General features: G+C 39.9%; 1 protein-coding gene across 1 annotated transcript in view; it reads left to right on the top strand.

The window, feature by feature from the left end:
• USH2A (usherin) overlaps window positions 1-18,708 on the top strand; it is a 795,289-nt gene that overhangs the window by 503,942 nt on the left and 272,639 nt on the right. The window lies entirely within an intron of this gene.

The raw sequence follows: 18,708 nt of genomic DNA, 5'->3' as shown, positions 1-18,708 counted from the left end.
CTTGTCAAGTCTTTTAATCAGAGGCTTCTTAGAAGATGTTGCCCTGTTGGCCAATTGCCATTTTGGCTCTATATTCAATGAGGACCCAAGTGACTTTCAAAAGGCTGGATATTAATCTCAAAAGGCACGGTATTTGAAACAATATCAATTGTATATGAAATTGATTCTTTTATGTCTACAATATCCTTAATTATATTATTTTAGTGAGAACAAGATATCAACTGAGATAGAATCAGGCCTATCTACCTTCCTTAATGCTTACCTTTAAAAAAAAAATATGAACAATAATATATAATAGTTCATCCGTTTCTCCCAATTTGTAATTACTCCCAGGGAGCAAGTTTGGTACTTTACAAGGACACATCCAGTTCTTTCATCTCAAGGGTACCATTTAGTAAATTATCCGTAGAGTGCAATAAACGACACGCAAAGCCCAGAAAGTATTCATGCGTCACTCAACGCGCCTACACCCCTTTTAGAAGGAACGTTACATTTATTCTGGAGACTCTGACAACATGAACACCAACTGTATACAGATGTGTGAACCAGAGAGCTCCCACCCAAAATAGATTTTTGAAGAAACATTTTTTTAAAAAAACAACTGAAGATAAATTTCTAATCTCCTTAGATAGAGCATACTTGCTTGACACTCAATAGAGGTTAACTAAAAATAATTATTCACCCACTGCAGAGGTGATGGCTCCATAGAATGCCACATTGGAAGAGGAGAGAAAATGTCTCCTTTTTTTGGCACCACAATTTCTATTCCCATAGAGAGGGGGCAACACTTGGATTTCCTCCGTGGTGATCTTTATCGAATAGGGGTCAGGATCTCCTACGTAAATAAATTACCAAACATTGTAAAGTACCAATTAGGACAGCACCCTCTGTTGAGCAGATTTCTCTCCTGCCTCATCTTACCATAAAACAAGCCTTACAGACTCAAGGTGGTTAGAAGTTTCATGCATGGAGACACTGCTGTCTTTGTGATTTTTTAGGGCCTGGGTTCAAAGGCAATAGTGTTAACCCTTCATCTTCCTTCATTAAGAATTAGTAACACTTGATTGTGTAGCAGGTTTTAACCCAGCCTTCATTTTCATTGAAATCCTTTCCCCAAGACAGATGACTTCTTCTTCCTCTGCTTCACGTGTGATGTCACACACATCAGCAGAGGGCCAAAGGCTGGCTGTTTGCCCCTCCAGGTTAAGTTACCAGTGCATGCTTGCCCCTGAGACATGATAACAGTGTCCTATATATTTTGGGTGTCAGTGGAGATGGATGCCGTCTCTGAATGGATGTGCAATTGAGTTGACAAAGACTGAGTGATTGGCACTGGGCACAAGCAGTTTTTCTGTCAAGGCTTCAAAGCCTTGCTTATAAAACCACCCATGCTGACAGCTCCACGCCGGAATCACACTTCATACTTGATCCTAACCACCACCTCCCAACTGGCGAAGTGCAATTTCCAATGTAGAGATTCGACATATCACCTTACAGAATGAAACAGAGAAGTCACCTCATGCCCACATTTAAATTTCATGCCGTCGATAGGCACCTTTCCACATCAGCCAAAGCCTCGAAACATTCTGGTGCAAAAAAAAAAACGGTCACCAATAGCAATATTTTTCATATGATACCGCGAGAGCATGATTTTCATCAAGCCTGTGACCCAGCTGAGAGCAGAAAGAGAAACCTAGGCAGGAAGGTACCTAGAGCCAGGGAAACAAATGTTTGGGTACAAAGAGAGTTTCTCATAGATGGAGAAAAAGGCTGTGAGGAATTTTAATAGATGTTTTTTTCAAATAATTTGTCATTTACATCAGTGGGCCACCAATATCCAGTTCCATGCAGTTTTTTTTTTTTTTTTTTTTAAGATTTTTAGAAATTTCATGTAATGTCTGAAACATTTATATTAACATATTTCCATACAAATAACCCAATGAAAGTTTAGTATTAGTTGTTTGTTTGTTTATACTGCAGGTTCTTATTAGTCATCAATTTTATACACATCAGTGTATACATGTCAATCCCAATCGCCCAATTCAGCACACCACTATCCCCACCCCACCGCAGTTTTCCCCCCTTGGTGTCCATATGTCTGTTCTCTACATCTGTGTCTCAACTTCTGCCCTGCAAACCGGCTCATCTGTACCATTTTTCTAGGTTCCACATACATGCGTTAATATACAATATTTGTTTTTCTCTTTCTGACTTACTTCACTCTGTATGACAGTCTCTAGATCCATCCACGTCTCAACAAATGACTCAATTTCGTTCCTTTTTATGGCTGAGTAATATTCCATTGTATATATGTACCACAACTTCTTTATCCATTCATCTGTTGATGGGCATTTAGGTTGCTTCCATGACCTGGCTATTGTAAATAGTGCTGCAATGAACATTCGGGTGCATGTGTCTTTTTGAATTACGGTTTTCTCTGGGTATATGCCCAGTAGTGGGATTGCTGGGTCATATGGTAATTCTATTTTTAGTTTTTTAAGGAACCTCCATATTGTTCTCCATAGTGGCTGTATCAATTTACATTCCCACCAACAGTGCAAGAGGGTTCCCTTTTCTCCACACCCTCTCCAGCATTTGTTGTTTGTAGATTTTCTGATGATGCCCATTCTAATTGGTGTGAGGTGATACCTCATTGTAGTTTTGATTTGCATTTCTCTAATAATTAGTGATGTTGAGCATCTTTTCATGTGCTTCTTGGCCGTCTGTATGTCTTCTTTGGAGAAATGTCTATTTAGGTCTTCTGCCCATTTTTGGATTGGGGTGTTTGTTTCTTTAATATTGAGCTGCATGAGCTGTTTATATATTTTGGAGATTAATCCTTTGTCCGTTGATTCGTTTGCAAATATTTTCTCCCATTCTGAGGGTTGTCTTTTCGTCTTGTTTATGGTTTCCTTTGCTGTGCAAAAGCTTTGAAGTTTCATTAGGTCCCATTTGTTTATTTTTGTTTTTATTTCCATTACTCTAGGAGGTGGATCAAAAAAGATCTTGCTGTGATTTATGTCAAAGAGTGTTCTTCCTATGTTTTCCTCTAAGAGTTTTATAGTGTCCAGTCTTACATTTAGGTCTGTAATCCATTTTGAGTTTATTTTTGTGTATGGTGTTAGGGAGTATTCTAATTTCATTCTTTTACATGTAGCTGTCCAGTTTTCCCAGCACCACTTATTGAAGAGACTGTCTTTTCTCCATCGTATATCTTTGCCTCCTTTGTCATAGATTAGTTGACCATAGGTGCGTGGGTTTATCTCTGGGCTTTCTATCTTGTTCCATTGATCTATGTTTCTGTTTTTGTGCCAGTACCATATTGTCTTGATTACTGTAGCTTTGTAGTATAGTCTGAAGTCAGGGAGTCTGATTCCTCCAGCTCCGTTTTTTTCCCTCAAGACTGCTTTGGCTATTCGGGGTCTTTTGTGTCTCCATACAAATTTTAAGATGATTTTTTCTAGCTCCATAAAAAATGCCATTGGTAATTTGATAGGGATTGCATTGAATCTGTAGATTGCTTTGGGTAGTATAGTCATTTTCACAATGTTGATTCTTCCAATCCAAGAACATGGTATATCTCTCCATCTGTTGGTATCATCTTTAATTTCTTTCATCAGTGTCTTATAGTTTTCTGCATACAGGTCTTTTGTCTCCCTAGGTAGGTTTATTCCTAGGTATTTTATTCTTTTTGTTGCAATGGTAAATGGGAGTGTTTCCATAATTTCTCTTTCAGATTTTTCATCATTAGTGTATAGGAATGCAAGAGATTTCTGTGCATTAATTTTGTATCCTGCAACTTTACCATATTCATTAATTAGCTCTAGCAGTTTTCTGGTGGCAGTTTTAGGATTCTCTATGTATAGTATCATGTCATCTGCAAACAGTGACAGTTTTACTTCTTCTTTTCCAATTTGTATTCCTTTTATTTCTTTTTCTTCTCTGATTGCCGTGGCTAGGACTTCCAGAACTATGTTGAATAATAGTGGTGAGAGTGGACATCCTTGTCTTGTTCCTGATCTTAGAGGAAATGCTTTCTGTTTTTCACCATTGAGAATGATGTTTGCTGTGGGTTTGTCATATATGGCCTTTATTATGTTGAGGTAGGTTCCCTCTATGCCTACTTTCTGGAGAGTTTTTATCATAAATGGGTGTTGAATTTTGTCAAAAGCTTTTTCTGCATCTATTGAGATGATCATATGGTTTTTATTCTTCAATTTGTTAATATGGTGTATCACATTGATTGATTTGCGTATATTGAAGAATCCTTGCATCCCTGGGATAAATCCCACTTGATCGTGGTGTATGATCCTTTTAATGTGTTGTTGGATTCTGTTTGCTAGTATTTTGTTGAGGATTTTTGCATCTATATTCATCAGTGATATTGGTCTGTCATTTTCTTTTTTTGTAGTGTCTTTGTCTGGTTTTGGTATCAGGGTGATGGTGGCCTCATAGAATGAGTTTGGGAGTGTTCCTTCCTCTGCAATTTTTTGGAAGAGTTTGAGAAGGATAGGTGTTAGCTCTTCTCTAAATGTTTGATAGAATTCACCTGTGAAGCCATCTGGTCCTGGACTTTTGTTTGTTGGAAGATTTTTAATCACAGTTTCAATTTCATTACTTGTGATTGGTCTGTTCATATTTTCTGCTTCTTCCTGGTTCAGTCTTGGAAGGTTATACCTTTCTAAGAATTTGTCCATTTCTTCCAGGTTGTCCATTTTATTGGCATAAAGTTGCTTGTAGTAGTCTCTTAGGATGCTTTGTATTTCTGCGGTGTCTGTTGTAACTTCTCCTTTTTCATTTCTGATTTTATTGATTTGAGTCCTCTCCCTCTTTTTCTTTCTTTTTTTTTTTTTTTTTTTAAACATCTTTATTGAAGTATAATTGCTTTACAATGGTGTGCTAGCTTCTGCTTTACAACAAAGTGAATCAGTTACACATATACATATGTTGCCATATCTCTTCCCTCTTGCATCTCCCTCCCTCCCACCCTCCCTATCCCACCCCTCTAGGTGGTCACAAAGCACCGAGCTGATCTCCCTGTGCTATGCGGCTGCTTCCCACTAGTTATCTATTTTACATTTGGTAGTGTATATATGTCCATGACACTCTCTCACCCTGTCACATCTCACCCCTCCCCCTCCCCATATCCTCAAGTCCATTCTCTAGTAGGTCTGTGTCTTTATTCCCATCTTGCCACTAGGTTCTTCATGACCTCTTTTTTTTTTTTTTTTTTCCCTTAGATTCCATATATATGTGTTAGCATACTGTATTTGTTTTTCTCTTTCTGACTTACTTCACTCTGTATGACAGACTCTAACTCCATCCACCTCATTACAAACACCTCCATTTCATTTCTTTTTATGGCTGAGTAATATTCCATTGTATATATGTGCCACATCTTCTTTATCCATTCATCCGATGATGGACACCTAGGTTGCTTCCATGTCCTGGCTATTGTAAACAGAGCTGCAATGAATATTTTGGTACATGACTCTTTCTGAATTATGGCTTTCTCAGGGTATATGCCCAGTAGTGGGATTGCTGGGTCATATGGTAGTTCTATTTTTAGTTTTTTAAGGAACCTCCATACTGTTCTCCATAGTGGCTGTATCAATTTACATTCCCACCAACAGTGCAAGAGTGTTCCCTTTTCTCCACACCCTCTCCAGCATTTATTGTTTCTAGATTTTTTGATGATGGCCATTCTGACCGGTGTGAGATGATACCTCATTGTAGTTTTGATTTGCATTTCTCTAATGATTAATGATGTTGAGCATTCTTTCATGTGTCTGTTGGCAATCTGTATCTCTTCTTTGGAGAAGTGTCTATTTAGGTCTTCTGCCCATTTTTGGATTGGGTTGTTTGTTTTTTTGTTATTGAGCTGCATGAGCTGCTTGTAAATCTTGGAGATTAATCCTTTGTCCGTTGCTTCATTTGCAAATATTTTCTCCCATTCTGAGGGTTGTCTTTTGGTCTTGTTTATGGTTTCCTTTGCTGTGCAAAAGCTTTTAAGTTTCATTAGGTCCCATTTGTTTATTTGTGTTTTTATTTCCATTTCTCTAGGACCTGGGTCAAAAAGGATCTTGCTGTGACTTATGTCATACAGTGTTCTGCCTATGTTTTCCTCTAAGAGTTTGATAGTGTCTGGCCTTACACTTAGGTCTTTAATCCATTTTGAGTTTATTTTTGTGTATGGTGTTAGGGAGTGTTCTAATTTCATACTTTTACATGTACCTGTCCAATTTTCCCAGCACCACTTATTGAAGAGGCTGTCTTTTCTCCACTGTATATGCTTGCCTCCTTTATCAAAGATAAGGTGACCATATGTGCGTGGGCTTATCTCTGGGCTTTCTATCCTGTTCCATTGATCTATATTTCTGTTTTGGTGCCAGTACCAAACTGTCTTGATTACTGTAGCTTTGTAATATAGTCTGAAGTCAGGGAGCCTGATTCCTCCAGCTCCATTTTTCGTTCTCAAGATTGCTTTGGCTATTCGGGGTCTTTTGTGTTTCCATACAAATTGTGAAATTTTTTGTTCTAGTTCTGTGAAAAATGCCAGTGGTAGTTTGATAGGGATTGCATTGAATCTGTAGATTGCTTTGGGTAGCAGAGTCATTTTCACAATGTTTATTCTTCCAATCCAAGAACATGGTATATCTCTCCATCTGTTTGTATCATCTTTAATTTCTTTCATCAGTGTCCTATAATTTTCTGCATACAGGTCTTTTGTCTCCTTAGGTAGGTTTATTCCTAGGTATTTTATTCTTTTTGTTGCAATGGTAAACGGGAGTGTTTTCTTAATTTCACTTTCAGATTTTTCATCATTAGTATACAGGAATGCAAGAGATTTCTGTGCATTAATTTTGTATCCTGCTACTTTACCAAATTCATTGATTAGCTCTAGTAGTTTTCTGGTAGCATCTTTTGGATTCTCTATGTATAGTATCATGTCATCTGCAAACAGTGACAGCTTTACTTCTTCTTTTCCGATTTGTATTCCTTTTATTTCTTTTTCGTCTCTGATTGCTGTGGCTAACACTTCCAAAACTATGTTGAATAATAGTGGTGAGAGTGGGCAACCTTGTCTTGTTCCTGATCTTAGTGGAAATGGTTTCAGTTTTTCACCATTGAGGACAATGTTGGCTGTGGGTTTGTCATATACGGCCTTTATTATGTTGAGGAAAGTTCCCTCTATGCCTACTTTCTGCAGGACTTTTATCATAAATGGGTGTTGAATTTTGTCGAAAGCTTTCTCTGCATCTATTGAGATGATCATATGGTTTTTCTCCTTCAATTTGTTAATATGATGTATCACGTTGATTGATTTGCGTATATTGAAGAATCCTTGCATTCCTGGAATAAACCCCACTTGATCATGGTGTATGATCCTTTTAATGTGTTGTTGGATTCTGTTTGCTAGTATTTTGTTGAGGATTTTTGCATCTATGTTCATCAGTGATATTGGCCTGTAGTTTTCTTTCTTTGTGACATCTTTGCCTGGTTTTGGTATCAGGGTGATGGTGGCCTCGTAGAATGAGTTGGGGAGTGTTCCTCCCTCTGCAATATTTTGGAAGAGTTTGAGAAGGATAGGTGTTAGCTCTTCTCTAAATGTTTGATAGAATTCGCCTGTGAAGCCATCTGGTCCTGGGCTTTTGTGTGTTGGAAGATTTTTAATCACAGTTTCAATTTCAGTGCTTGTGATTGGTCTGTTCATATTTTCTATTTCTTCCTGGTTCAGTCTCGGCAGGTTGTGCATTTCTAAGAATCTGTCCATTTCTTCCAGGTTGTCCATTTTATTAGCATAGAGTTGCTTGTAGTAATCTCTTATGATCGTTTGTATTTCTGCAGTGTCAGTGGTTACTTCTCCTTTTTCATTTCTAATTCTATTAATTTGAGTCTTCTCCTTTTTTCTCTTGATGAGTCTGGCTAATGGTTTATCAATTTTGTTTATCTTCTCAAAGAACCAGCTTTTAGTTTCATTGATTTTTGCTATTGTTTCCTTCATTTCTTTTTCATTTATTTCTGATCTGATCTTTATGATTTCTTTCCTTCTGCTAGCTTTGGGGTTTTTTTGTTCTTCTTTCTCTAATTGCTTTAGGTGCAAGGTTAGGTTGTTTATTCGAGATGTTTCCTGTTTCTTGATGTAGGCTTGTATTGCTATAAACTTCCCTCTTAGAACTGCTTTTGCTGCATCCCATAGGTTTTGGATCGTCGTGTCTCCATTGTCATTTGTTTCTAGGTATTTTTTGATTTCCCCTTTGATTTCTTCAGTGATCACTTCGTTATTAAGTAGTGTATTGTGTAGCCTCCATGTGTTTGTATTTTTTACAGATCTTTTCCTGTAATTGATATCTAGTCTCATAGCGTTGTGGTCGGAAAAGATACTTGATACGATTTCAATTTTTTTAAATTTACCAAGGCTTGATTTGTGACCCAAGATATGATCTATCCTGGAGAATGTTCCATGAGCACTCGAGAAAAATGTGTATTCTGTTGTTTTTGGGTGGAATGTCCTATAAATATCAATTAAGTCCATCTTGTTTAATGTATCATTTAAAGCTTGTGTTTCCTTATTTATTTTCATTTTGGATGATCTGTCCATTGGTGAAAGTGGGGTGTTAAAATCCCCTACTATGATTGTGTTACTGTCGATTTCCCCTTTTATGGCTGTTAGTATTTGCCTTATGTACTGAGGTGCTCCTATGTTGGGTGCATAAATATTTACAATTGTTATACCTTCCTCTTGGATCGATCCCTTGATCATTATATAGTGTCCGTCTTTGTCTCTTGTAATAGTCTTTATTTTAAAGTCTATTTTGTCTGATATGAGAATTGCTACTCCAGCTTTCTTTTGATTTCCATTTGCATGGAATATCTTTTTCCATCCCCTCACTTTCAGTCTGTATGTGTCTCTAGGTCTGAAGTGGGTCTCTTGTAGACAGCATATATATGGGTCTGGTTTTTGTATCCATTCAGCCAGTCTGTGTCTTTTGGTGGGAGCATTTAATCCATTTACATCTAAGGTAATTATCGATATGTATGTTCCTATTCCCATTTTCTTAAATGTTTTGGGTTTGTTATTGTAGGTGTTTTCCTTCTCTTGTGTTTCTTGCCTAGAGAAGTTCCTTTAGCATTTGTTGTAAAGCTGGTTTGGTGGTGCTGAACTCTCTCAGCTTTTGCTTGTCTGTAAAGGTTTTAATTTCTCCATCAAATCTGAATGAGATCCTTGCTGGGTAGAGTAATCTTGGTTGTAGGTTTTTCTCCTTCATCACTTTAAGTATATCCTGCCACTCCCTTCTGGCTTGCAGCGTTTCTGCTGAAAGATCAGCTGTTAACCTTATGGGGATGCCCTTGTGTGTTATCTGTTGTTTTTCCCTTGCTGCTTTTAATATGTTTTCTTTATATTTAATTTTTGATAGTTTGATTAATATGTGTCTTGGTGTGTTTCTCCTTGGATTTATCCTGTATGGGACTCTCTGTGCTTCCAGGACTTGATTAACTATTTCCTTTCCCATATTAGGGAAGTTTTCAACTATAATCTCTTCAAATATTTTCTCAGTCCCTTTCTTTTTCTCTTCTTCTTCTGGGACCCCTATAATTCGAATGTTGGTGTGTTTAATGTTGTCCCAGAGGTCTCTGAGACTGTCCTCAGTTCTTTTCATTCTTTTTTCTTTATTCTGGTCTGCAGTAGTTATTTCCACCATTTTATCTTCCAGGTCACTTATCCGTTCTTCTGCCTCAGTTATTCTGCTATTGATCCCATCTAGAGTATTTTTAATTTCATTTATAGTGCTTGTCATCGTTTCTTGATTCCTCTTTAGTTCTTCTACATCCTTGTCAAATGTTTCTTGCATTTTGTCTATTCTATTTCCAAGACTTTGGATCATCCTTACTATCATTATTCTGAATTCTTTTTCAGGTAGACTACCTATTTCCTCTTCATTTGTTAGGTCTGGTGTGTTTTGACCCTGCTCCTTCATCTGCTGTGTGTTTTTCTGTCTTCTCATTTTGCTTATCTTACTGTGTTTGGGGTCTCCTTTTCACAGGCTGCAGGTTCGTAGTTCCCGTTGTTTTTGGTATCTGTCCCCAGTGGCTAAGGTTGGTTCAGTGGGTTGTGTAGGTTTCCTGGTGGAGGGAACTAGTGCCTGTGTTCTGGTGGATGAGGCTGGATGTTGTCTTTCTGGTGGGTTCGTCCACGTCTGGTGGTGTGTTTTGGGGTGTCTGTGGCCTTATTATGATTTTAGGCAGCCTCTCTGTTAATGGATGGGGCTGTGTTCCTCTCTTGCTAGTTGTTTGGCATAGGGTGTCCAGCACTGTAGCTTGCTGGTCGTTGAGTGAAGCTGGGTCTTGATGTTGAGATGGAGATCTGTGAGAGATTTTCGCCGTTTGGTATTACGTGGAGCTGGGAGGTCTCTTGTGGACCAGTGTCCTGAAGTTGGCTCTCCCACCTCAGAGGCACAGCCCTGATGCCTGGCTGGAGCACCAAGAGCCTTTCATCCACACGGCTCAGAATAAAAGGGAGAAAAAATGGAAAGAAAGAAAAAAAGAGGATAAGGTAAAATAAAATAAAGCAATTATAATAAAAAATAAGAAAAAAAATTATTAAGAGTAAATTTATTAAGAAAAAAAATTTTTTTTAATTTTTAAAAATAGATTTATTAATTTTTTATACTAAAAATAAGAAAAAAATTATTTAGAAAAAATTTATTAAGAAAAAAAATTTTTTAATTTTTTAAGATAAAAAATATGAAAAAACTTATTAAAAAATTTTTTTTTAAAAATAGAAAATAAGGAAAAAATTATTAAGAAAACATTTATTAGGGAAAAAAAAAAATTTTTAAGCCAAAAAAAAAAAAAAAAAAAAAAAACGGACGGACCTAACCCTAGGACTAACGGTGAGAGCAAAGCTATACAGACAAAATCTCACCCAGAAGCATACACATCTACACTCACAAAAAAAAGGAAAAGGGGAAAAGTTAATATATCCTGCTCCCAAAGTCCATCTCCTAAATTTGGGATGATTCGTTGTCTATTCAGGTATTCAACAGATGCAGGCACATCAAGTTGTTTGTGGAGCTTTAATCCGCTGCTTCTGAGGCTGCTGGGAGAGATTTCCCTTTCTCTTCTTTGTTCGTACAGCTCCCGGGGTTCAGCTTTGGATTGGGACCCGCCTCTGCATGTAGGTCCCCTGAGGGCGTCTGTTCCCCGCCCAGACAGAACGGGGTTAAAGGAGCAGCTGATTCGGGGGCTCTGGCTCAGTCAGGCCGGGGGGAGGGAGCGGTACGGAGGAGGCGGGGCGAGCCTGCGGCGGCAGAAGCCGGCGTGACGTTGCAGCAGCCTGAGGCGCGCCGTGCGCTCTCCCGGGGAAGTTGTCCCCGGATTACGGGAGCCTGGCCGTGGCGGGCTGCACAGGCTTCCGGGAGGGGCGGTGTGGAGAGTGACCTGTGCTCGCACACAGGCTGTTTGGTGGCGGCAGCAGCAGCCTTAGCGTCTCATGCCCGTCTCTGGGGTCCGCGCTGATAGCCGCGGCTCGCGCCCGTCTCTGGAGTTCGTTTAAGTGGCGCTCTGAATCCCCTCTCCTTGCACGCCGCGAAACAAAGAGGCAAGAAAAAGTCTCCCGCCTCTTCGGCAGCTGCAGACTTTTTCTCGTGCACCCTCCCGGCTAGTTGTGGTGCGCTAGACCCTTCAGGCTGTGTTCACGCAGCCAACCCCAGTCCTCTCCCTGGGATCCGACCGAAGCCCGCGCCTCAGCTCCCAGCCCCCGCCCGCCCCGGCGGGTGAGCAGACAAGCCTCTCGGGCTGGTGAGTGCTGCTCGGCGCCGAGCCTCTGTGCGGGAATCTCTCCGTTTTTCCCTCTGCGTCCCTGTTGCTGTGGGATCCGCGCTGATAGCCGCGGCTCGCGCCCGTCTCTGGAGCTCCTTTAGGCGGCGCTCTGAATCCCCTCTCCTTGCGCGCCGCGAAACAAAGAGGCAAGAAAAATTCTCTTGCCTCTTTGGCAGCTGCAGTCTTTTTCCCGGACTCCCTCCCGGCTAGCACCGAAGCCCGAGCCCCAGCTCCCAGGCCCCGCCCGCCCCGGCGGCTGAGCAGACAAGCCTCTCGGGCTGGTGAGTGCTGGTCGGCACCACTCCGCTGTGCGGGAATCTCCGCTTTGCCCTCCGCACCAATGTGGGTGCGCTCTCCTCCGTGGCTCCGAAGCTTCCCCCCTCTGCTACCCGCAGTCTCTGCCCACGAAGGGGCTTCCTAGTGTGTGGAAACCTTTCCTCCTTCACAGCTCCCTCCCACTGGTGCAGGTCCCGTCCCTATTCTTTTGTCTCTGTTATTTCTTTTTTCTTTTGCCCTACCCAAGTACGTGGGGATTTTCTTGCCTTTTGGGAGGTCTGACGTCTTCTGCCAGCGTTTAGTGGGTGTTCTGTAGGAGCAGTTCCACGTGTAGATGTATTTCTCATGTATCTGTGGGGAGGAAGGTGATCTCCGCGTCTTACTCTTCCGCCATCTTGCCCCTCCCTCCCTCTTTTTCTTGATGAGTCTGGCTAATGGCTTATCAATTTTGTTTATCTTCTCAAAGAACCAGCTTTTAGTTTTATTGATCTTTGCTATTGTTTTCTTTGTTTCTATTTCATTTATTTCTGCTCTGATCTTTATGATTTCTTTCCTTCTGCTAACTTTGGGTTTTGTTTGTTCTTCTTTCTCTAGTTTCTTTAGGTGTAAGGTTAGATTGTTTACTTGAGATTTTTCTTGTTTCTTTAGGTAGGCTTGTATAGCTATAAACTTCCCTCTTAGAACTGCTTTTGCAGCATCCCATAGGTTTTGAGTTATCGTGTTTTCATTGTCATTTGTCTCTAGGTATTTTTTGATTTCCTCTTTGATTTCTTCAGTAATCTCTTGGTTATTTAGTAACGTATTGTTTAGCCTCCATGTGTTTGTGTTTTTTATGCTTTTTCCCCTGTAATTCATTTCTAATCTCATAGCGTTGTGGTCAGAAAAGATGCTTGATATGATTTCAATTTTCTTAAATTTACTGAGGCTTGATTTGTGACCCAAGATGTGATCTATCCTGGAGAATGTTCCGTGCGCACTTGAGAAGAACGTGTAATCTGCTGTTTTTGGATGGAATGTCCTATAAATATCAATTAAATCTATCTGGTCTATTGTGTCATTTAAAGCTTCTGTTTCCTTATTTATTTTCATTTTGGATGATCTGTCCATTGGTGTAAGTGAGGTGTTAAAGTCCCCCACTATTATTGTGTTACTATCAATTTCCTCTTTTATAGCTGTTAGCAATTGCCTTATGTAATGAGGTGCTCCTATGTTGGGTGCATATATATTTATAATTGTTATATCTTCTTCTTGGATTGATCCCTTGATCATTATGTAGTGTCCTTCCTTGTCTCTTGTAACATTCTTTATTTTAAAGTCTATTTTATCTGATATGAGTATAGCTACTCCAGCTTTCTTTTGATTTCCATTTGCATGGAATATCTTTTTCCATCCCCTCACTTTCAGTCTGTATGTGTCCCTAGGTCTGAAGTGGGTCTCTTGTAGACAGCATATATATGGGTCTTGTTTTTGTATCCATTCAGCAAGCCTGTGTCTTTTGGCTGGAGCATTTAATCCATTCACGTTTAAGGTAATTATCGATATGTATGTTCCTATGACCATTTTCTTAATTGTTTTGGGTTTGTTTTTGTAGGTCCTTTTCTTCTCTTGTGTTTCCCACTTAGAGAAGTTCCTTTAACATTTGTTGTAGAGCTGGTTTGGTGGTGCTGAATTCTCTTAGCTTTTGCTTGTCTGTAAAGCTTTTGATTTCTCCATCGAATCTAAATGAGATCCTTGCCGGGTAGAGTAATCTTGGTTGTAGGTTCTTCCCTTTCATCACTTGAAGTATATCATGCCACTCCCTTCTGGCTTGTAGAGTTTCTGCTGACAAATCAGCTGTTAACCTTATGGGAGTTCCCTTGTATGTTATTTGTCGTTTTCCCTTGCTGCTTTCAATAATTTTTCTTTGTCTTTAATTTTTGCCACTTTGATTACTATGTGTCTCGGCGTGTTTCTCCTTGGGTTTATCCTGTATGGGACTCTCTGCGCTTCCTGGACTTGGGTGGCTATTTCCTTTCCCATGTTAGGGAAGTTTTCAACTATAATCTCTTCAAATATTTTCTCTGGTCCTTTCTCTCTCTCTTCTCCTTCTGGGACCCCTATAATGCGAATGTTGTTGCGTTTAATGTTGTCCCAGAGGTCTCTTAGGCTGTCTTCATTTCTTTTCATTCTTTTTTCTTTAGTCTGTTCCGCAGCAGTGAATTCCACCATTCTGTCTTCCAGGTCACTTATCCGTTCTTCTGCCTCAGTTATTCTACTATTGATTCCTTCTAGTGTAGTTTTCATTTCAGTTATTGTATTGGTCATCTCTGTTTGTTTGTTCTTTAATTCTTCTAGGTCTTTGTTAATCATTTCTTGCATCTTCTCAATCTTTGCCTCCATTCTTATTCCAAGGTCCTGGATCATCTTCACTATCATTATTCTGAATTCTTTTTCTGGAAGGTTGCCTATCTCCACTTCATTTAGTTGTTTTTCTGGGGTTTTTTCTTGTTCCTTCATCTGGTATATAGCCCTCTGCCTTTTCATCTTGTCTATCTTTCTGTAAATGTGGTTTCTGTTCCACAGGCTGCAGGACTGTAGTTTTTCTTGCTTCTGCTGTCTGCCCTCTGGTGGTTGAGACTATCTAAGAGGCTTGATGGGAGGCTCTGGAGGTGGGTAGAGCTGACTGTTGCTGTGGCGGTCAGAGCTCTGTAAAACTTTAATTCACTTGACTGTTGCTGGGTGGCGCTGGGTTCTCTCCCTGTTGGTTGTTTTGCCTGAGGCAACCCAACACTGGAGCCTATCCAGGCTCTTTGGTGGGGCTAATGGCAGACTCTGGGAGGGCTCACGCCAAGGAGTACTTCCCAGAACCTCCGCTGCCAGTGACCTTGTCCCCACGGTGAAACAGAGCCAGCCCCCGCCTCTGCAGGAGACCCCCCAACACCAGCAGTTATGTCTGGTTCAGTCTCCCCCAGGGTCACTGCTCCTTCCCCTGGGTCCCGATGCACACACTATTTTGTGTACGCCCTCCAAGAGTGGGTTCTCTGTTTCCCCCAGTCCTGTCGAAGTCCTGCAATCAATTCCCACTAGGCTTCAAAGTCTGATTCTCTATGAATTCCTTCTCCCGTTGCCGGACCCCAGGTTGGGAAGCCTGACGTGGGGCTCAGAACGTTCACTCCAGTGGGTGGACTTCTGTGGTATAAGTGCTCGCCAGTCTGTGAGTCACCCACCCAGCAGTTATGGGATTTGATTTTACTCTGATTGCGCCCCTCCTACCGTCTCACTGTGGCTTCTCCTCTGTCCTTGGACGTGGGGTATCCTCCTTGGTGAAGTCCAGTGTCTTCCTGTCGATGATTGTCCAGCAGCCAGTTGTGATTCTGGTGCTCTCGCAAGAGGGAGTGAGAGCACGTCCTTCTACTCCGCCATCTTGGTTAATCCTCCCCATGCAGTTTTAAAAATCTAGCGTGCTGATGCCAAATAATAATAATGCACATTTCCTATGAGTATTTTAAATCCAGTTCAACTTGTGTTAATAAAAGATGTTTTTTCCAGCCAACTTGGTCAGTGTAGTGTTCGACTATTTGCAACCAGATAAATACAAACAACACATGATTTCTTTTTTTTTTTTTTTTTGAACAAGCTGCTGGCAGTCCAAGCACCTGGAATGTCTGCAGCCTACAAAACTGCATTAAGATTGTGATAGACTTGGGAGCATGGGATTAATAACATGAAGACACTTACCTATCAGCTGAAATTTTTTGATATCTTTTAACCAGAAATAACCATCTCTTCTGATTTTATTGTTTGCCCCTCTCTTTTGTGTGCTTACAATTGTTTTCTGTGCAGTACAGGCATGTGAAAATGGTAGCTGGCTGGAAGGGAAAGTCTCCTTCAACTTCAGCTTAAATGTGCATGTGCTCTTTTGCCTACTAAAATCCTGCCCTATGTAAAATATGAGATAACCCACTTTTCTTGAAAAATGCAGATTCCCTAGACTAATACAATTCAGATTTCTCCCAAGGTTTCTTAGCTAACAAGACTGAAATATGGAATATCTCTTTATTTGAGTCATTTTAACAACAAACATATATGTATACACAATTAGATCAACCTAATGAAAATGAGATTCTTTTCTAAAAATCACTTTCGTACCCCAAAACAAAACAAAACAGAAAATCCAGATTTCTTCTAGAGATGACCATTTAGTTGTCAAATACTTTTCAAAGACTAAAAGTTGAATCATTTCACTAAATTTGTAGTTAAAAACTGTGCATTTGTATTTCTAACCATTAATCTAAGAGGCATTATTAAATAAAATTTGTGGGATTTGAACAGTTTATTCTGTAGATTTACTTAGACAATTTTTTCATGTGTTCATTATTTTGCTAACAGACTGATTGTTCATGAGTTTTGACTGGAGTCTGCTAAAAGATAGAAAGATGTATCTTATTACTTACACAGTGAGATTTTTCAGTACTATTAACCTATTGTATTCACTCATAGTATTAGGTTTTACTGTTATTTTTTCCATACTTAAAATTGCACTGTGAACAAAGGATGAAGCAATGAGGGAAATTATCATAGTATCTGGGTCCTGTTTTACTTTTCTCATTAGCAGTTTTGATCAGTTTTCCCCTTTCATTCATCTTTAAGATTCTCATAGCAGTTTACAAAGCAACAGTTGTTCTTCTGCAGTAAAAGAGAAAGATCTTGCAATGTTCATTGAAATCCGTATCAGAACACATTTCTGCCTCGTTTGTTGTCTGACAACATTCTAGTCATCCATCAAGCCCCAGCTCATATGTCACCTCCTCTGTGAAGCCTTCCCTCCTCCTATCTACCTTAGAATTTTGGTTTGTGTTTACTTGTGTACCATCAGTATCTGCTTCTGAATTGTAACTTCTCAGGACCCAGGGTTCCATCTCATTTATCTTTGTAGTTCCAGTGCCTGGTGGAGGGTCTCATATAGAGCAAGTACCCAAAATTGTTAATGTACTGATGAAAAAGAGTTTCATGTAAGCAAATCCATGAAAACACAACCAAGCAAACCTTAACTGGGTACCTGCCATGTAGGAGGGACTGAAAGAGACATGAAAGTTACAAGGATGAGTAGGACAGTTTTCTTTACTTGAGGCATCCCCTGTCTGGTGGCAAGAAAGACATAGAGTAAAACCATAGTTAGAGTATTCAGAGCTGAGAGCACGCCCAGAGGAGAGCATTTCCCTCAACATGGGGTGTCAGGAAAGCCTTCCTGGACGAGAACACCAGGAGAGGAAATAGGGAATGATCTCTATTTGGACTTCATATCAATATCAGATTTCAAATTTACTTCCTCATCATTGGTTCAGAAAAAGGCGGGAAAAGCAATTGCTGTAGGAGGCGTCCACTGACACATGAGACAGGCAGGGCGGCTTGCAGGATGTTCTGCCCGTGGTTCCAGCCTCTGAGTATGAGCCAGAGAGGGTGAGGATGAGAGGCAGATGTAAGAGAAGGAAATCCCAAAGGCAGTTCTCATTCTTTGCCTTGGTCAGAGGCAGCCTGCTGGCTGTCCCTGTGATTCAACATTAGCTGTCCTGACTAGGATAGCGAATGTTCTAATTAGAGAGACCTCTGCTAGCCCAAAACCATGTGCTATTTCCAAATGAAGGGGGACAGATATATAGAAATAGAATTCCAGAAGGAAAACACGTTTTCTTCTTATTCTCACAACCTGTAATGAGTAAAACACCGAGTCCTTGTGACAGGGAGGGGAAGTAAAATTGTGGTATGAAATTTGATCAGTTGATCAAGATACTTCTAGAGCAGGATTTTCCAATCATTCAGTAAGTATATCTGTGTCCTTAAGAGTATTTAAATTTTAGAACTAATATTGCATGATAGAGATCTTTTTATTAGTGTGCTTTAGAATTGAATGTCAACCTGGATCTTAAGAGTGTTCTATGTGAGAGAAAAACAGAAACATTTGTAAATGAGGGTGGCACAGATTTGTAACAGTAGATTTTATTTTATTGAATGAAGAAATGTGAACTGTAAGTTTCAGTAGTGCTGCACGATGATTTTGCTTTTCTATTCCAAATACATGTCCTAATTGCTTTAAATACTAACTTCTGAATGCTTATCCTTTCAAGCAGTGATGTAGGTCTCTACTTTACCCACAATGGAAGATCCATGATGCAAAGTAAATAATGTAAACTGTTGATTTTGAGAGCGAAGTGGCCCTGTATGTATGTCCCTACATACTTTGTTTCCTGTTGCGTAGATTCGACCCCTCAAATCCTTGCATTCCCAGAATTTATAAAAACAAATATTTATTACCTTTACATTTTTATTTTTATATCCTAAGATCAGAAGCTGAAAGTGACCAATAGAAAATCCTTTGAAAGGATGGATCGATTAATGAAAAATTCTATCCACCTGACCTCAATTTCCCTCTTGAGCTCTTGAATCTCTTTTGGGAACAGAAAGCCCACTGCCCTTCCAAATTTGGAACCTCTAGTTCTTTTAGGACTTTTTTCTGCCACCATGAATTCTCACATCAACACATTTCATCTTCTGTTCCAAACTTTCAAGGAAGAATCCATAGCCATTCACCATACAACAAGTCCCAATTCTGGGAGTCAGAACACTCTTCCT

The sequence above is a fragment of the Eubalaena glacialis genome, chromosome 3, assembly GCF_028564815.1.
Source record: "Eubalaena glacialis isolate mEubGla1 chromosome 3, mEubGla1.1.hap2.+ XY, whole genome shotgun sequence".
Taxonomy (NCBI): domain Eukaryota; kingdom Metazoa; phylum Chordata; class Mammalia; order Artiodactyla; family Balaenidae; genus Eubalaena; species Eubalaena glacialis.
Note: the sequence above shows the minus strand (reverse complement) of the source record. Positions and strands in the feature narration are given on the sequence as shown.